Source organism: Astyanax mexicanus, chromosome 16 (genome assembly GCF_023375975.1).
Source record: "Astyanax mexicanus isolate ESR-SI-001 chromosome 16, AstMex3_surface, whole genome shotgun sequence".
NCBI classification, from domain to species: Eukaryota; Metazoa; Chordata; class Actinopteri; order Characiformes; family Acestrorhamphidae; genus Astyanax; species Astyanax mexicanus.
The window spans coordinates 34,794,059-34,802,591 of NC_064423.1; positions in this window are offsets into that span (position 1 = coordinate 34,794,059).

Sequence of the window (8,533 nt, forward strand, 5' to 3'; positions counted from 1 at the left end):
GCCATCGGAATCACCGCATGGTGTGAAGCATTAGTGAGCATTATTCTGTCTGGTGTGTTACTGCAGGGTACATTAGTGGTATTATTCTTGTATGGCTTGGCACAGGCTGAGTTGCCGCTGTGGTGTTTGATGGACACTGTGGCGTGTACAGTCTGTGTGAAGTAGATTGTTTTTGTTTGTTTGTTTTTTCTTCAATAAGCATTAGTCCCTGAAGCATTATCTTGGCAATCACGATGGCAGTTGTTGCTGCTGACATCTTTATTGTTTTCTCACTCACATATTCTCACTACAGCTCTATTATATCCTAGGTTTGGTAATCACAGGGCATCTCACGATACTGTGACTCTACTATACTCAATATAGCTCAATCTATATCTTTGTATCTCAATATCTATGATACTTTACAACATCTGTGTTACTGGAGAGGATAAAATACTCCTAAATAAGCAAATACCAGTAACTATGTATTTATCAGACCAGTATTCTTCACTGCAGGATTACCCTATTCATTTGATTGGTGCCACTATGTGAAGTAATGAAGTTAATCTGGGTCTTGCAGAGTTAATAGCACCTATGTATCAATAAAAATATCACTATTTGTTGCCACCTATTAATGCAATAATATACAATTAAAGCAACTTTTGCAACTTTTTGCAATAGCAATATATTGTCCCACCCCTATTATATAGGACATCACCATTGTGTTAAAATTGCCTTTTTTCCTTAAAGTGTGTATTGTACTACACACAATAATATTCTCAAATGTTTTTAACTATAAAAAATGCATCTTATGATATTAGTTTTGCTTTTTGCTATTTACTTTAAAGCTTTAAGGATGTTTATTCTATATTTTTTATTTTATATTTTTTAAAGTTTATATGCATGCATGAAATGTTATGCACTTTTTTAGGTTTTTGTTGCATTATTGTTATTTTTGCGGGGCTCCGAAGAGCTACTTGGCTGCAGGGACACCGGCGCCGCGGCAGGCAGCCTGCACTATGCCACTTGATAACGTTTCTTTTGGCCGCAGGGTCGCTCGCCTCACTGAAAGTCTGACATTTTAAGGGTTTAACTGACAGTTTAAGGGTTAACTTTACAGTATCTAGCAAAAAACTGCTCACATGGCTTTCATTCATACTAGAGACCACAACTAGACATTTTAATATGAATGAAAAAACAATGGAATTAGACCTTTAAATTAAATAAAAAAATCATGTGCAGCAAAAATGATATTATATTATTATATTATATATTATATTATGTATTATATACATTTAATTATATTAATTAAACACACTTAAACACAAGTAAACACACTTTCATACACTGCATGAAAGTGTGTTTAATTTAGGAGTTTTTAAGAATCTGAGTCAAAACACAATATATACTGTGTATCATAAGATTAATTTGAATACTGTCATTTAACATTTTGACATATTGCCCAGATCTATCTGTACCTGATTTTATAAACCAAGGGCATGGCTTTTATACTTTTCATAGAGGTGTCTTATATAATATTATATATATTCAACTGAAATGAAGATCTAGTCAGTCCATATCATCCATAGGGCTGGCCCGAATATGATTGGCATTGAATATTCAAATATTCGTTTTAAAAAGACGGATTAAAAATGGATTAAAGTACAAAAAGAGACTTGACTCGGACTTAGCGCGAGGTGGAGCTAAGAAAAGGAAAAAAAACAAATATCCGAATACCAAAATTAAAAACCGAATACCTACTCAACGAGCGAATATCCGAATATTCGGGTCCAGTCCTAATCATCCAGTACTAGTCTGTATTAATGCAATGCAAACTAAAATGTAACAGTGTATTTTTTCTGCTTGGACAACCAAAGACAACCCAACCACTGAACAAAAAAAGTATATGCCTCAGAAAGTCCTATTCTGTTGGCAACACAGTACACAGTATGTCTAAATAGGAAACAAATAAGTTAGGTGTGTGTAACTGCAGAGACCACTTTAATTCCTGAATCAGTTTCTCTGATTTTGCTATTTATAGGTTTATGTTTGAGTAAAATTAACGTTGTTTTATTCTATAAACTACAGACAACATCTTTTTATCCAAATAAAAATATTGTCATTTAGAGCATTTATTTGCAGAAAATGAGAAATGGCTGAAATAACAACAAAAGGTGCAGCTCTCAGACATCAAACAATTCAAAGAAAACAAATTCATATTCATAACGTTTTAAGAGTTCAGAAATCAATATTTGGTGGAATAACTCTGGTTTTTAATCACAGTTTTCATGCTTCTTGGCATGTTCTCCTCCACCAGTCTTACACACTGCTTTTGGATAACTTTATGGCAAAAATGTAAGCAGTTCAGCTTGGTTTGATATCTTGTGATCATCCATCTTCCTCTTGTTTATATTCCAGAGGTTTTTAATTGGGTAAAATCAAAGAAACTCATAATGTATAAGTGGTCTCTTATTTTTTTTCAGAATTGTATGTGAGCAGTAGGCTCAACTGAACGCTTTATGGCATAATGTTTCTCCTTTAACAACAAACTACTTTTTGGATTTTTACACTGTCCTTTCAGTTTTGGCTGTGATTCAGAATTGTGACTGTTTTGTTTTCAATTATTTACTTACTTATTTACTTTTTAATATGTTGACTAAATGCAACAATATACAGTTATAGGCCTTATTATGCTGAAGCAGTGGTTTTCAAATGTTTTGATTGATATATCAACAGAAATTCTCTCACAGAAAGAAGGCTGAAATATTTTTTTTTCAACAAATATAAATATATGAATATCACATTATAAAGCATAGAGTATCTAAATGCTGAATTCATTAGTAGTATGTTCACGAGTATTGGGACATATAGAGGTATTTCCCCAGTCATGCGTTTAGACTGCATTATGAATGGAGATTCCCCATTGAAATTTATACTGTATGTAGTTTAGGACTAGGCATAATCCCTGCCTGGGAAACTGCACAATAGTGTATGTTATGACCCTTGTAGGCTACAATGGCTTTGTTCACCCATTAATATTGAAAGCACTGTCTGTAGTTATTAGGGTGGAAGATGATGGAGCGTGATGTGTTTAGACATTGTTCTTTTTCTGGCAGTTGCTATTTATACTGTTTCTGAGTTTCATAATGAATAGTGCAATAGAAATGCTCCAAAATGTATTGGAATAAAATATATTTACATTGCCTTTCAACGAAAGCTAACTTCTACTGCAAAGTTGCCTTATTTGCAACTTTGCAGTGGAAAAAATTACATTAGATTTTTTTGCATGCCAGCAACAAAATGCTATTATTTAGGAATATTTAATTCTTAGTGTGTAGAACAGCTGGAAGTGGTTGAGTAAAATGACCAATTTGACTAAAACAAGCAATAGTTTTCCTGTTCCAGAGGATTTAAAGAAATATTTAATTCCTAGGGTGCAGAAAAGCTGTAAGTGATTGAGTAAAATGACCAATTTGACTAAAAAAACAACATTTTGCCTGTTCCAGAGGATTCAGAGGAATATTTAATTCTTAGGATGCAGAAAAGCTGGAAGTGATTGAGCAAAATGACCAATTTGACTAAAAAAAAACAACATTTTGCCTGTTCCAGAGGATTCAGAGGAATATTTAATTCTTAGGATGCAGAAAAGCTAGAAGTGGTTGAGTAAAAGACCAATTTGACTGAAATAAGAAACATTTTGCCTGTTGTTTGGTATATTAGTGTAGCATAAAATGCTGAATTAATTTAAATATCTACATTTCTCCATTACTGCATTCTAATGCATCCAGTGGAGCAGTTAGGGCCTAGCTTTGCCTCACAGATAGGTCATTTGCTGTTCATGGCTGGGAGTCTGCAAGTGTGCAATTGATTGTGCTCTTATTGTGAGGAAAGTGGGCTAGGGTTCCTGACTGGGTGCGTCTGTGTCGGGCAATTAGAGCACTCCTCTAATTGTGCGTTTACATATTGTGCATAAACTCAAACACTCTGGAGTTCAAATAAAAGCGTCTACTTCAATCAGCTGTCTTACCCCTCTCTAATTACAGTTTATGGCAGCCTTGCTGTAACCTCTCCACAGTCAACAGTCAATTTCTCAGGGACTCAGGCTTTGTCCTCTGACTGAGTGCTGGGCAAAAGCATGCCAGACTCAGTAAAAACCTCCTTTGGTTGCTTTGGGACAGTAGCCTCAAAAGAGCACAGCCAGGGCTTTCACCATGAACTGAGTAAAGGTACAGTACGCTGTATTTCTGAGTGGAGGAGAGCTCTACATACTTCAGTGTTCTTCAGCGTTCTCTCAGATACTGTTTTACTCTTGTGTTCAGGATTCTTCTGTGGTGATCTCACTCACACAATAAGGATGGGTCACTGAGTTCAGCCTCGGCTCGCTCTGTCTGGCACTGAGAAACTGCACTACACCAACCTGCCTTGAACAGCAACACAGTCAACATTCAGCTCAGTCATTAAATCAGTGTAGAATAGGCATTTTTTAAATAATAATGCTGTTCTTGTATTTGTAGGAGGGAGAAAAAAAATTCTATGACAAATTTATCTATAATATCTCAGTGTGTAGTATAGATTTTGTAAAACAAATAATCTCTTAATCCGCTGAGTAAAAGTCTTACCGAGAGCTTTAGCATTAAATCAGAAGAGAAGAATGAAAGGGGTAAGAGTATATAGTTATAGTTCGTTATAAAATGTAATCCTTAATTTTAACATGAAGTAAAAAAAATCTACCTTTTTAATTGCTAAAAAAAAAGCAGGAAAAATGCTAAAAACATTGGGCTGATTAATTTTCATTAAAAAACTCTACACATTAATATTGCCATCAGTAGTGTAGGCATTTTAAGAGGTTAAAGAACCAAATCAAATCATTTTTTCCAATATCCAAACCAGTATTTTCTGTTCATCATCTGGATACAGATACTAAATATATATGAACCAAAGACACAAACCTCTGTTACCCCAGATCTGTTGTGCTCCAGTCACGTTTAAAAGATTTCAGCATGTCTAACTACACTAATGTTAGCTGGCTAACTACTAATATCATGACACTGGCCTTTTTACACTAATGTCAAACTCCAATAATACCAGTATAGCATTTCAGGTGCATATTACGTGATTAACAGTCCAAAATATCAGAATGTTGTCCAGAATGAAACATTCTAAAATGGTCCAGTGTGATGTGATTGGGTAATAATCCTGTGATCTCTGTCCTCTGATAAAACCTCTAAACGTAACTCATCCAGTCATTAAATATTAGCTCCCACAGAGCTTTGCCTGTTGCAGGATTTACTGTCCGTAATGAAATCATGCAAAGGAAATGAAGCTATTTGCTCTCCGCTGTTATCCCGAAGACCGAGCGTCTCATTGAAAACTCACATCAGTGCACGCTGCCAAGAAATGTCGGAGGATGTATCAGGCCCTGTGATGTGTCTCACAAGAAACTAATGATCCTCACAAGCTGTTGGAAAGCCTGGCGCAAGCCGTTACATCGCAGCGGGGAGCGCGTTAATGCAGGGTCCCCCAGTTTCACGTCTGAAATAGAATATTTGGAAGCAGTTTCTTTGGTAACCGAACACGCTGAGTTGTGTCCAAAGGCCAGCCATTTAGCTATAACGACTATGCACATTTTTCTTAATGTGCTTTTATAGATGTCCTGCTGGCTGCATAATGTACTTCATGCAGGGTATATACCTTTTCTGTAAAAAATGAAATATTACATACTTAGCTTCCGTACCTGCTGTGGATTCAAAGGAATCCAATAGTATACTGTATTTTAGCACAATGTCTATGTGACGCACATACAGATCTGGAAAAAATTAAGAGACCACTTCAGTTTCTGAATCAGTTTCTCTGATTTTGCTATTTATAGGTTTATATTTCAGTGAAATGAACAACATTTCTCACAAATTCCAAATAAAAATATTGTCATTTACAGCATTTATTGGCAATTTGGTGGAATAACCCTGTTTTTTTTATTCACAGTTTTCATGCATCTTGGCATGTTCTCCTCCACCAGTCTTACACACTGCTTTTGGATAACTTTATGCCTTTACTCCTGGTGCAAAAATTCAAGCAGTTCAGTTTGGTTTGATGGCTTGTGATCATCCATCTTCTTCTTGATTATGTTCCAGAGGTTTTCTATTTGGTAAAATGAAAGAACCTCATCATTTTTAGCTGGTCTCTTATTTTTTTTTTTTCAGAGCTGTATGATTGCATATATGAGACAGGTACTGTACTTATGCTGAATTCAGTTTGACTTGGATGTCAGAATTTTCAACTAGGACGGAAGGTAGGAAATCTCCTAAACAGAAATCCAAAAATGTCTGCACTGCACATCTTATGAGACATCAAAATCAACAAAACATTTGATCAAATAATTCCCTATGGGGCAGAGTTTTTGTTGCCAGACAACTAACTTTGTAATGTTCTTATATTTGTTTGTTATTACTGTTATTGATCATGTGGTGTTATTGTACTGTTGATCGCATTACCATGAGTTTGTAACTGTAAGATATTTTTTCGGTAAGACTGATATTAAATTAAATTACATTACATTTTGCGGACACTTTTATCTAAAGCGTTTTACAATTAATGATGTACATTTAGCAATAGAGGACATAGAAGTTCAAGGCAAGGGCTCCGAGTGGTCCAGCAGTCTAAAGCGCTGCCCCTATGATTGGGAGATCGCTGGTTTGAATCCCGGTCATGCAGCTTGCCATCAGCTGGCAGAGTCCTGAGAGAGCACAATTGGTCTTGCTCTCTCTGGGTGGGTAGATGGCACTCTCTCCCCATATCACTTCTAGGGTGATGTTGATCAAGGTGTCTGTGAGCTGATGTATTGGAACCAAATTGATGCGCTTTCCTCCGAGAGTGCTGTGATGCTATTTGGCAATGATACATCAGCTGCAGTTCGAAAAGATGGGGTAGCTAACTTCATGAGTGGGTTGGGTACTTCTCTGTGTAAATTGTGGAGAGAAAATGGGATAAAAAGAAAAATAATTTCAAGGAAAAAAACTTTTTTTGACAGGGCCTAAAGGAGGCCAAAGGTAATAGTGGGATAGAGGAGGAAAGGGGGAGAAGGAACTTAAGTTAGAAGTAGTTAGTTAGTTATTTAGAGGTGTTAGGAGAGTAAGTGCTCTTTGAAGAGCTCTGTCTTCAGGAGGTTCTTAAGATAGTAAAGAAAGATCCTGCTCTGGTAGTAAGTAGTTTGGTCCGCCATTGGGGAACTAGGTAGGAGAAGAGTCTGGTTTGCTTTGTATGAATGAGTATAATGGCAAATATGATCTAAATAGTTAGCAAGACAGCTAACTTTCATCAAATGTATTTTCTGGCCTGGGAAGAGTCCAAATCCTGTGTAAAACATTATTCTTTTAATTGTCACCAGTACATGCTGAGCTTGTGGGTTGCAGTGGTCTGTAACTTCAGTTTATCTCAGTGGTAAACATGGTAAATAGAGCTGAGCTCTAGTCATGTAATTTTATGGAAATGTAACTGGTTTGGTAATAAAATACAGTACATGACTTGGACTTTTACTGCCGAAACATTGCACTTACTGGACAAACAGGGGATCCAGTTGGCTAAAAAGAAATAGTAATTTATTTTAAAACAGATTTTCTTCAAAAAAAGCTCTTCTCACAATGTAGTCATGGATTTTTCTCTGGCCTGAAGCTGTATTCTCTGAGGCCGGACTGTGTGGATGGAGATTGGGTCTTCACTGGTGTGAGTGTGTGGGAAGAGTGTTTCAGAGTTTGTAGGGTGAGACGGCACTGACCCTTCACTCAACCATGAGCAATACTGCTCTCATCCCAGCACAGTGTTGTTTTTCTTTAATAAGTACGGCACAGCTGATCTTAAATCAGAGAGAGGATTTACATGCACTTCATAATCTGATTACTGCAGAACATTTTCAGTTTCTTAGTAATCAGATCAATGGATAATCAGATAAGGTGAGTTTATATGAGTCAGGCCATGATTAAAATAAGCAGAATAAGAAGTGACATAAACATCACGTAAAACCTAAATTTCATATTATTATGGAGTTTATCCCCAATTAAAACTGATGTCCGTAAGTTTTGGGATTTAGGGCCCTCTCTGGTGAGAATGGGTAATTGCACCGAGCATGCAGAAGTATCATTTTAAACTGGGCAGGTGTGATGAGGTCTCCTTTCAGAGCGGATGAATCCGAGTTTCCCCTTCTGAAGTCTCCACTGCTCCACCAGCCACTCAGGTTCAGTAAAACTGCGCCAGATCCTCTATTAGAGGCTGTACGTGTGACGTAAGTACGTAAAGACATGTGAAGTGGCCAGAAGAACTTCCGTGAAAAGCGATCCGACAACCCAGTTTTTAGAATTAATATGTTAGGCTTAGGAGGGATAGTCATTCCAGCACACTGATACCATTAAACACAATATTTAGTTTTTTCCCCACTTAGAAATGCTTCTGCTTTTAGTTTAGAAACAAAATAATACAGACTGCCACTTTAAATACATTTTATGTATGCTCCATTCTTCAGTAAACAACGTCTGTAATGTGTGGGATCCCTACACCATACAGG